Source organism: Panthera onca, chromosome C2 (genome assembly GCF_046562875.1).
Source record: "Panthera onca isolate mPanOnc1 chromosome C2, mPanOnc1 haplotype 2, whole genome shotgun sequence".
Lineage (NCBI taxonomy): Eukaryota > Metazoa > Chordata > Mammalia > Carnivora > Felidae > Panthera > Panthera onca.
In genome coordinates, this window is record NC_138347.1 from 148,751,789 (window position 1) to 148,764,398 (window position 12,610).

General features: G+C 38.2%; 1 protein-coding gene across 11 annotated transcripts in view; it reads right to left on the reverse strand.

Annotated features, from left to right (window-relative positions):
• The window catches only part of NKTR (natural killer cell triggering receptor), a 62,686-nt gene that overhangs the window by 38,882 nt on the left and 11,194 nt on the right, over positions 1-12,610 (reverse strand). The gene's annotated exons all lie outside the window — the stretch shown is intronic.

Here is a 12,610-nt window from a genome sequence, read left to right on the forward strand (position 1 = left end):
ATCACGTGTGTGCTTCCAGTGTCTCTCTTCAAACACACAGGCAAATAGTGATATATTCTTATTTTTCTTGTTTGACAAAGTAGCGTAACTGCTGAAAGTAGTCATCTTAAAAGTTCTCACCACAAGAAAAAAAACCTTAACTCTGTGTGGTGATGGATATTAACAAGACTTCCTACAGTGATCATTTCACAATACATACATATATCTAATCACTATGCGTAGACCTGAAACTAAGATGTTAGATATCAATTTTTTTTTAAGTTTATTTATTTTGTGAGAGAAACAGAGAGCAAGCACACATGGGAGAGGCAGACAGAGAGGGAGAGACATGGGAGAGGCAGACAGAGGGAGAGGGAGAATCCCAAGCAGGTTCCACACTGTCAGCATGGAGCCTGATGCGGGGCTTGAACCTATGAACTGTGACATCATGACCTGAGCCCAAATCAAGAGTTGGATGCTTAACCAACTCAGTAACCCAGGCGCCCCTATATGTCAATTATATCTCAATTTTAACATGAATAAAAATGAGCAATTCCTTGGTTAAAAAAATAGGTAGCATGTTATGCATACTGTGCCATACTCTATTTTACTCACTTAATGAATATACCATGAAGATACATTAAACATTTTTCAAGTTACTATGGAGGCGCAATCCACAGTAAAAAGCTATAAACAAAGAAAAGGAAACAGCACGAAAACACAAGATTTCAGATAAAACCAAAAAGCTCTCTAATTTTTTAGGCACATGGAGCTTTTTTCATGACAGGTCAACTAACACCCAGCTAAAAATATCCTAGAGACAGTACCAGCAAAAACTCAAGAGAATTTATTGGCTTGTGTAGTTAGTTGACAAGGATATGGGCTGAGATCAGAGAACCAAAGAACTGTAGGAACCAGGATGTCAGGGAATGAGGCCAGGGAATGGCAGAGTTGCCAGGTTTCAAAAGGCCAAAAAATACTGAATACCACCTCTTTGTCCTGTTCAATGCACACAGCCCTAAATGTTTTCACTAATGATTAGATACATTACTCACTCAAATGAAGAAAGAAAAGTAATAAACAAACCTAACAAAGATTTTTATAAAAGTATAAGAAAAAAATTAATAAATTAGAAAATAAAAATATTAGACATGGGGCACCAGGGTGGCTCAGTTGGTTAGACATCTGACTTCAGCTCAGGTCATGATCTCACAGTCCATCGGTTCGAGCCCCGCATCAGGCTCTGTGCTGACAGCTCAGAGCCTGGAGCCTGTTTCAGATTCTGTGTCTCCCTCTCGCTCTCTGCTCCTCCCCCACTATGCTCTGTCTCTCTCAAAAATAAACAAACATTGGGAATGAAAGCTGGTGCAGCCACTCTGGAAAACAGTATGGAGGTTCCTCAAAACACTAAAAATAGAACTACCCTATGACCCAGCAATTGCACTACTAGGCACGGGATCCACGGGATCCAGGTGTGCTGGTTCAAAGGGACACATGCACCCCCATGTTTATAGCAGCACTATCACAAAAGCCAAAGTATGGAAAGAGCCCAAATATCCATCGATGGATGAATGGATAAAGAAAATGTGGTATGTATGTGTGTGTGTGTGTGTGTGTGTGTGTGTGTGTGTATATACACACACATATATATGGAGTATTACTCGGCAATCAAAAAGAATGAAATCTTGCCATTTGCAACTATGTGGATGGAACTGGAGGGTATTATGCTAAGCGAAATTAGTCAGAGAAAGACAAAAATCATATAACAAAAGTCATATGAAGACTTTAAGAGACAAAACAGATGAACATAAAGGAAGGGAAACAAAAATAATATAAAAACAGGGAGGGGGACAAAACAGAAGAGACTCATAAATATGGAGAACAAACTGAGGGTTACTAGAGCGGTTTTGGGAGGGGGGATGGGCTAAATGGGTAAGGGGCACTAAGGAATCTACTCCTGAAATCACTGTTGCACTATATGCTAACTAATTTGGATGTAAATTTAAAAAAAATAAAAAATAAAATAAAATAAAATAAATAAAATAAAATAAAATTAAGTAAAATAAAAAACTAAGTGGCCCAATGGGAAGACTGGGTGGCTCGGTCCAAAAAAAGAAAAAAAAAAAAGTGTGTATGTGTCTGTTTATATACAAAACTGATATTAAAATAATGTTAAATGTAGGTATTAAATCATATTGGTTATATTTTCTTCTATAAATAATTGTTTCTTGCATTTTAAGAATGAATAAATTTTAGATCAAAATAAAATAAAATCAGTCATTTAACTTATATGTTCACTTTTTCTTTTGCAGAGAGGGTTATTTTATACTCTGTAAATAAATAAACATACATCAATGTTTTCCTCATTAAAAAAAATAAACAAACATTAAAAAAAAGTATTAGACTTGATAAATTCCAAAGCTGGCTCTTTTGGAGGAAAAATAAGGGACACTAAATTGTAGGAAAAAATTGTAAGAAGGTATGGATTACAACTTCATGCTGATGGAGACTAAAAAACAGAGCCAAGAAAGAAACAAAATGCTGGTAAGTATACATCCAAAAGAGTGCTGTTAAATAACTCTTGAGATTAAAATGTAACGCCAACTCAACTGTTTCAGAGCACAGCAAAAGATGAAAAGCTTAACAACCTTTATGAAGCAAATTAAATTGATACCAAAGCCTGAGAAAGATGACATAAACAAACTTGAAAACTCTCTATATATCAATCTCATTTTTTAAAAGGTACTATCCTGAGACAGAAACCAAAAGAGCATTTGATGAAGGTAAAAAAAAAAAAAAAAAAAAAAGTGGGGAGGGGAGAATAAATTTGAGAGAGAGCAAGCAAGCACAAGCAGAGGACAGGAACAGAGGGAGAAAGACTCTTTAGCAGGCTCCACACTCAGCACGGAGCTCGATGGGGGCTCGATCCCACGACCCTGGGATCGTGACCTAAAATCAAGAGTCGGATGTTCAACAGACTGGGCCACCCAGGCACCCTGAACATTCATCCCTTAACATAAGCACAAAAATTCTCAGACACCCTTCAAATCAAGAGACAGCATTATGTTTAGTGGTGGAACATTAGGACAGCACTAATGTCATTAAAGTAAGGGACAAGTCAAAAGTGCTTGTTTGGACTTCAAGCTGTATTACAAAGCTATGATCATCAAGACAGTATGGTGCTGGCAGAAAAACAGACACTCAGATCAGTGGAACCCAGAAATGGACCCACAGACATATGGCCAACTAATCTTTGACAAAGCAGGGAAGAATATCCAATGGAATAAAGACAGTCTCTTCAGCAAGTGGTGCTGGGAAAGCTGGACAGCGACATGGAGAAGAATGAACCTGGACCACTTTCTTAACACTATACACAAAAATAAACTCAAATTGGATGAAGGACCTAAATGTAAGACAGGAAACCATCAAAATCCTCAAGGAGAAAGCAGGCAAAAACCTCTTTGATCTTGGCCGCAACAACTTCTGAACACGTCTCCAGAGGCAAGGGAAACAAAAGCAAAAATGAACTATTGGGACCTCATCAAAATAAAAAGCTTCTGCACAGCAAAGGAAACAATCAGCAAAACTAAAAGGCAATCGATGGAATGGGAAAAGATACTCACAAACGACATATCAGATAAAGGGTTAGTATCCAAAATCTATAAAGAACCTATCAAAAACTCAACACACAAAAAACAAATAATCCAGTGAAGAAATGAGCTAAAGACATGAATAGATACTTCTCCAAAGTAGACGCCCAGATGGCCAACAGACACATGAAACGATGCTCACCATCACTCATCATCAGGGAAATACAAATCAAAACCACAATGAGATATGACCTCACACCTGTCAGAATGGCTAACATTAACAACTCAGACAACAACAGATGTTGGCGAGGATGTGGAGAGAGAGGATCTCTTTTGCATTGTTGGTGGCAATGCAAGCTGGTGCAGCCACTCTGGAAAAAAGTATGGAGGTTCCTCAAAAAACTAAAAATAGAACTACCCTATGACCCAGCAATTGCACTATTAGGCATTTATCCCCAGGATACAGGTGTGCTGTTTTGAAGGGACACATGCACCCCAATGTTTCTAGCAGCTCTATCAACAATAGCCAAAGTATGGAAAGAGCCCAAATGTCCACTGATGGATGAATGGATAAAGAAGATGTGGTATATATATACAATGGAGTATTACTCGGCAATCAAAAAGAATGAAATCTTGCCATTTGCAACTATGTGGATGGAACTGGAGGGTATTATGCTAAGCGAAATTAGTCAGAGAAAGACAAATATTGTATGACTTCACTCATATGAGGACTTTAAGAGACAAAATAGATGAACATAAGGGAAGGGGAACAAAAATAATATAAAAACAGGGAGGGGGACAAAACAGAAGAGACTCATAAATACGGAGAACAGACTGAGGGTGGCTGGAGGGGTTGTGGGAGGGGGGATGGGCTGAATGGGTAAGGGGCATTAAGGAATCTACTCCTGAAATCATTGTTTTACTATATGCTAACTAATTTGGATGTAAATTTTAAAAAATAAAAACTAAAATTAAATTAAAAAGGTGCTTGTTATCATCACTATTGTTTAATGCTGTTCTAGAAATTCTAGGCCATGCAGTAGACAAGAGAACCATATGGGAAGTATACATATCAAAAAGAGCAAATTCATCATTATTTGAAAGACATAGCTGTACATCTAGAAAACCTAAAAGAACCAACTGAAATATTAATGGAGACACTGAAATTGTTAATATTTTTTATGATCAGTAAGAACTAGTAAAAAAGATAACAATTCAAATCATATTCACAACACCAACAAAAAACATTCTAGCTACTTAGCCATAAGAGTGTAGGACCTATAAAAACTACAAACCTCTGAGAAGCATAAAGGCAATCTGAATAAAAGGAGACGTAACTTAGACAGGAAAACTCAAAATTGCAAATGTGTCCAATTTTCCCTAAAGTAAAATATAGTCATTTAATTGCAACCCCCCCAAAGTATTAAGATTTCTGGAGATATTTAACAAAATTATCTGAAGGTTATCTGAATGAACACACAATGCCCTTCTCCCCATCAACTTTTTATTGAAAAAAAATTTTAAATCTATAAAGATGCTTTGCCATGTTAACTTTACTCCTACCACTCTACACATAATTTTCTTGTGGTTCAAACCGAAAATTATAGATGTTGTAATGCTTCAGCCTAATTACTTCGCTATATACTCCCAAAGAACAAAGATATTCTGTACTTTACCCCAATACCATTGTCACAACATGTTAACAGTGATTAACGCTACAGTCTAATAATAGTCAATATTCATATTTACCCAACTGGTTCCACAATGCCCTTTATACCTCTTTTTTAAATCGGGAGTCTAACCAAAGATTATGCATTGATTTGGTTGTCATGCTTTGGTCTCTTTTAATCTAAAACATCTCCCCGCCCCCCCCTTTTTTTTGCATCCCATCAGGAAGCGCATGTCAGTCTGACCCATTATCGGTAATGCTGAAGTATTATATTAGCCAATCTCTCAGCTGTAAATGTACTTCCCCCCATTTTTAAATTAATAAATGGAATGATATTTTGAAACTTATGTGCATACTATGTTCTATAACAACTTTTCACCCAATAGTTTGGCCACTAATGATCCTCTTCCGAACCAATCATACTGAGGGTTGCAAAATGTTTCTTCTAATTCCATCATTTCATTTGTATTTACCCAGCTTGAATTCTTCTGTTAAGAGCTTCACCCATCCACCCAATGTCAAGAGTGACAGAGTAACAAGACAAAGCTTGAGTCCCTGACATCATCAGCCTTGATCTGCTGACTGGCTGGGAGCTGTGTAAGAGAAAATTTGTCTTAAATCTAAGTCACTGTTATTTATCAGCCTTTACGTTTAGCAACCATTGCCATCATATACTCTAACAAATACAGATACTTCCATATGATAGTAAACTATATAACCACTACAAGTGATTACATAAAGCTTAATTTATTGAAGTGGAAAAAAGTTGAGAACATGCTGTTTAACAGAAAAAGGCAGGGCCAGAATAGAATGGAGGTTATACCATTTTTAAAAATTGTGTATGGGGGCGCCTGAGCGTCCGACTTCGGCTCAAGTCATGATCTCACAGTTCGTGAGTTTGAGCCCCACGTCAGGCTCTGTGCTGACAGCTCGGAGCCTGGAGACTGCTTCGGATTCTGTGGCTCCCTCTCTCTCTGCCCCAACCCACTCACATTCTGTCTCTGTCTCTCTCAAAAATAAATAAACATTAAAAAAAAATTAAAAATTATGTATGAACCATTATACAGAATTAAGAGGTTCAGAAAAGGTTAGTTGTGATTATTATCTCTGCATGGCAGGATTTTAAGACAGGTTTAACTTTTTAAATATTATTGGTGTTTTTATAATGAGCATGCACTATTTTTACTAACAGAAAAAACAATGAAGCCCTTTTCAGCTTAAAATGTGCCAAACACATGCAATAAGAGTTCAGTTCACACGGTTTAGAACTTGTGAATTAACTATACTGATTGTAATATTCCTTTCTTTCCCTAATGTGTCATTCATAAACACTGGCAATCTCTATCTTAAATCTTACATGTTTAGAAAATCATCTTCAGGGTGAGAGGGAGGGGAAAGTGGGTGATGGGCACTGAGGAGGGCACCTGTTGGGATGAGCACTGGGTGTTGTATGGAAACCAATTTGACAATAAATTTCATATTAAAATAAATAAACAAAAATAAAAATAAAAAATAAACAATCATCTTCAAATTGGTGGTTAGGAATATGGAAAATGTTTTCTAACAGAAACAATGCTGTAAGTGGCGATTAAGTTCTCAGGACAGCCAAGAAAGCCTACCTGATCCATGATACTGATGCAATCAAGCAAATAACTAACAGTATTAGCTAAAATTCTAGAAAGGGAGGAAAAGGTAAAAGGAGTTTTTCATTCCTTCCAGTATACAATGACAATGGAAGATACAGTTGGGAAATACTTTTGTTTTTTTGTTTAAGAATTCCCTACTGCCATATCTATCTTCCTTCCTATCTTAGGTGCTCCACTCCCCAGCCAACAAATATCCTAATGCTGCCCTACTCAGCACTCTCCTCAAATCTAATCTGCTCCTCCAGGAACTTCATAATACTAAACCCTAGGTTTTACACAGCAGCCATGGTATAATGGGCAAGAAAGAAAACCCAGGCTAGAGCCCTGGCTTTCACAGTTACTAGCTATAGGATCTTGGCTGGATCAATTAGCCCCTCTGAGACACTCCTCATCTCTAAAATGGGTATAAATCTTACATCATAATGCTGTATGGACTAAGACACCTTAAAAATATATGGTATTATTATCATAGCCAAGATTATTACCCTGTTTTCAAACACAGTTGGCTACTAATAATGTAACTTATCGAAGGCCACCTACATAGAAATGAGCAAAGCCAGAACCAGAGCCTGGTCTTCTGAGTCCTCGTCCAATGCTCTTTCCAATACATATACTCAGCTGTCTTCCCTGGCTGTAACATCACCGACTTCCCCTTGCCCCAGACAACTCCCAGAGTGGCTCTCTCATCAAACAATTTAGAAGAAAGCAGTCTTGGGGCACCTGGGAGGCTCGGTCGGTTAAACATCTGACTCTTGACTTCGGCTCAGGTTATAATCTCACGGTTCATGAGACGGTGCCCTGAGTTGGCTCCGCACTGACAGCACATGGCCTGCTTGAGATTCTCTCTCTGCCCCTCCCCCACTCACATGTGCTCCCTCTCTCAAAATAAATAAACACGCATTATAAAAAAGAAGAAGAAAGCAGTCTTGCTGCATAAGTTCAGGTTATGTATAAAAACAAACCTTCCCAGAGATGATAGCATTCTTCAACAGGGGATGCTTATGTACCCAGAACTGCAGTTGGTATGGAAAGGTCATATGGAAACTTTCAGGCTCTCTGGGAAAGGTAACTGTTTTGGGGCAGAAGCTACATACCATCGGTTTATTTCTGCTTTTCACAGTCTCCTTCTTCGACTCCCGGAACTAGACTTCTAAAAAAACATGAAGTTTTTCCGGTGGTGACAACAGCTAGGTAAGACCAGGGAGGCAGAGACAAGAGCAGCAGCTATAGTAGTTCACGCTGTCTGGGTCATTTCCAAACTACCAGTGTCACTGCAGTTCTGTGATGAAAATGTCAGGGTCTTCATATTAATCTACATTACCTATAAGGATCCCTTCCTAGAGCTTAATTTAGGAACGTTAACTCTTACCTTTCCCCCTTCATGTGGGGTACCCAACCTGAATAGAGAGAATCTACCCTTTTTAGCCCCTCTACTCACACATGACTTAAGAATCAAGCTTCGGGGCGCCTGCATGGCTCAGTCGGTTGAGTGTCCGACTCCAGCTCAGGTCATGATCTCACGGTTGGGTTTGTAAGTTCGAGCCCCAGGTCAGGCTCTGTGTTGACAGCTCAGAGGCTGGAGCCTGCTTCGGATTCTGTGTCTCCCTCTCTCTTTGCCCCTCTCTTGCTCACACTCTGTCTCTCAAAAATAAACATTTTTTAAAAATTAAAAAAAAAAAAAAAAAAAGAATCAGCTTCAATGATTTGTACAAGTCTATAAGGACTGGAAACAGAAATTCAAGATCTCACTATATAGCACTCTACTTAAGACATAGTCCCCCTGAAGCACAATGAAACTACAATAGGGTTCTACCTGTGGCAAGGCTTACATAGTAAGGCATTCACAGTAGAGCACAGCAATTTTTGAGATAACTTTGAAAGCATTATCTCAACTCTAGATAATTCTGTTACCTAAGTCTTCCCCTTTTTAGCCTGAGCTTTCTTCCGGCTATCTAAAGAAATCTTTTTAGTTTCCATCTGCTTTTATTCCCAGTAGGATAACTGTTTACTGAACACCTGACCATCTGTGTTAAGTGCTATGTTCTATCAAGGATTCAGGCTGAAAGATATATATTCTGGAAAGCTTTTAAGACTTTATGTAAATGATGTGCAAATCGTAACTGTAAAGAATTGTACTGGACAGCTGGTTCATACCACTAATGTCAGAATTCCCTTTGCAACAACACTGACAGATGAAAACCAACAAAGGTAGAAAAACAACAGAAAAGTACAGGAATTCAATGGGGGGATAGGAGGTGGGAGTTAGACAAGAAACAGCCATCTTATGTTAAAAGTAGAAAAGGGAAAAAAAAAAGTTAGTATATTTCACTTGGGATTTCTGAGGCAGAGAAAGGGGAGGGAAAGGAAGGTGCGAAGAAGTCAACTTACTCCTCTCAAAGTCCCCATGAAAACCCTTACGTGTCTGCCTTCAAAACCATCCAGTCAGGCCTGGATTGGGATTCTCCAGGCCAAATTTCTTAAAAAAATAAATAAAAAATAAACAAACCACACCAAACCCTCTTGCTTACAGAAACCTGAAACAAGCCTTTTCACTACAACGTGAACAAAAAGGCTTAATCTACAAAGATCTGTCTAAACAATACCTCAATATGAAAGCTGTACTTAACTCAGTGCACATGCTCATATTCATGCACGTTATAATTAAAGCAACATAAAAACAGTTATGTCACTGTGCTAGATGCAGATTGAGAGTCTGCTCTGCAAATAACACGACAGAATTTAAAGAAACACTGCATTATCAATAATCGTATATAAAAACAACTGTTTCTATGGGAAAATGAGAGTTGGGGGACAAAGGAATGTGGGGTTGCAGTAAGAATGATTTTTTTTGTTAGAGGAGTATCACTAACAAAGGCATGCTTTTAGCTATAAGGGTTTATTATAAAACTTAAACATCACTGTGGAAATCCTACAAGTGATCACACCTCACTCTCCCCCCTTCTCCCAGCACTATCACTAACATAACTCTTCTTGTGGTCTTTCAGATTAGTCAGGACGGACAAGAATAACTTAGAAGAGCAGTGCTGCCCAACTGCCCTTGCCTCAACACAACTAGTGCCTCACCTTGTTATCTGATCGTTATAAACAAACAGTTGCCTGTGTTCTATTAAAACTAATTAAAACTATGCTCCATAATTAACCAATGCCATCACAATAAACTCATGTTACAAAAACACAATCTGTAAGACAGCTGGTTCTATTATTTTATTAGTCTTCCCAACAACCTTACTACACAGGCACTAATACACTGGAGTCCTATTTAGTTTGTGAGTATATAAAAAGGGAAAAAATCATCTAAACAGTGCAGACCACTGCCTCCAGTCAGTCTATTAATGAGTTTAGGACCAGGGCGAGGTTGACATGGCAGACGCAACCTCCTGTTCCCTCAGTATATACCAGATCCCCACGTGCCCCACTCTCAAAGGAGAAATTCTATTGAGTGTGAGTCTAAAGTTTAAAGGGTAATTCTGAATATAAGCAAGTTTTGCTGTGCTATCTTCAGAATCACATTAAGACAAAACTGATAGTATTTCCATTCTATAAAGAGGTCAAGCGGCTTGTGCAAGATCACAAGTTGTACTCCGTTTTCAGTTCAATTTCTTGAATCCATGTGAATCGTAAGCAATAAAGTAAAAACTCCAACTTCAACTATTTACCCATTTCTTTCTTTTTTTTTTTTTTTTACCAATTTTGATGTATTGCCCAGGTTTTATGATATTGCTCTGAGGCCCACATAAAAATTCCAAAGTTGAACATTCCTCTAAAGAAATACCCTGGTTATCACTTTTGAAAACAAACTTCAGGGGCGCCTGGGTGGCGCAGTCGGTTAAGCGTCCGACTTCAGCCAGGTCACGATCTCGCGGTCCGTGAGTTCGAGCCCCACGTCGGGCTCTGGGCCGATGGCTCGGAGCCTGGAGCCTGTTTCCGATTCTGTGTCTCCCTCTCTCTCTGCCCCTCCCCCGTTCATGCTCTGTCTCTCTCTGTCCCAAAAATAAATAAAAAACGTTGAAAAAAAAATTAAAAAAAAAAAAAGAAAACAAACTTCAAGCCTCTGACAAATAAAAAATGTAATGTTCTACTTAAAAATGAGGGAAGGGCACTGTATTCCTCTAAAATGTCAATGTCACAAAAGAAACAAAAAAGGTATAAAAATGGAGGATAGGGGTGCCTGGGTGGCTCAGTCAGTTAAGTGTCTGACTCTGGATTTCAGCTCAGGTCATGATCTCACAGTTCGTCAGATCAAGCTCCATATCAGACTCTGCGTTGTTGGTGCAGAGCCTGCTTGGGATTCTCTTTGCCTCTTTTCTAATCTCACCCGGGCGCAGGCTCTGTATCAAAAAAGGTAAATAAACATTTTTTTAAAAAGAGAAGGATAAAGTGACATGACAGCTGAATGTAATATGTGATGCTAGATTAGATTTTGTATTGGAAGAGAAAAAATGCTGTAATTGACATTTTAGGCCAAATCACAAAAATGGAAGGAATACATAGATGGCAGATTAAAGTTATCACATCAATGCAAATTTATAAAGTTGATAACTACACTGTGTTAAGAAATATCTCTATTCTTAACAAATATGCTAAATAAAAGAGTAAAGAGCCACAATGTAGGTAACTTACCCTGAGATGGTTCAGAAAAAAATTATATGTGCAGAGGGAGCAAATGGTATAAAATATAACAGGTGATTCTAGGTAAAGGATAAATGGATGATTTTTACAATTTTTATTTTTCAACTTCTTACAAATATGAAGTTATAGCCAAACAAAAAGTTCAAAACATCTCTAGGTAAAGCCCAATGCCTGCATTCCATGAAAGCATGTGTCTAGAACAATAGTTCTCAAACTGTTTGGTCTCAGAACCCCTCTATATTCTTTAAAAAAAAAAATCTTTTTATGTTTATTTATTTTTGAGACAGAGAGAAACAGAGCATGAGTGGGGGAGGGGCAGAGCGAGAGGGAGACATAGAATCAAAAGCAGGCTCCAGGCTCTGAGCGGTCAGCACAAAGCCCAATGCGGAGCTCAAACCCATGAACCATGAGATCATGACCTGAGCTCAAGTCAGATGCTTAACCAACTGAGCCACCCAGGTGCTCCAGACCCCTCTATATTCTTAACAATTATTGAGGACCTTAAAGACTTTTTATATGGGTTTATATTTACTGATATTTACCACATTAGAAAGTAAAATGGAGAAATTTTAAAAAATATTAATCAATTTTCAATAAAATAAACTCATTACATGCTAACACAAATATTTTTAATAATTTATACTTCCAAAAATGAACAAAAAGTTTTCAAGTGTCATGGTTTTACATTTTTGCAAATGTAACTAATGTCTGGTGCGGCAGAAGACAGGTTTTCCTGACTGCTCCTGCATTGCATCTGTTGTGTCATCACGTGTCCCGTAACCTGTGGGAAACCACTGCACACTGACAGGATGCAAGTGAACAAATGGGTGTCTGATACCCCGGAGCTTCATGAAAACATCTTGCAAGCATAAGAGACTCTTAAAAACTGAGAACAAACTGAGGGTTGATGGGGTTGGGAGGGAGGGGGTGGGTGGGTGATGGGTATTGAGGAGGGCACCTTTTGGGAGGAGCACTGGGTGTTGTATGGAAACCAATTTGACAATAAATTTCATATGTTGAAAAAAAAAAGTGAAAACATCTTGCAATTTGAAAACAAATGGCCTACACCATTTTAC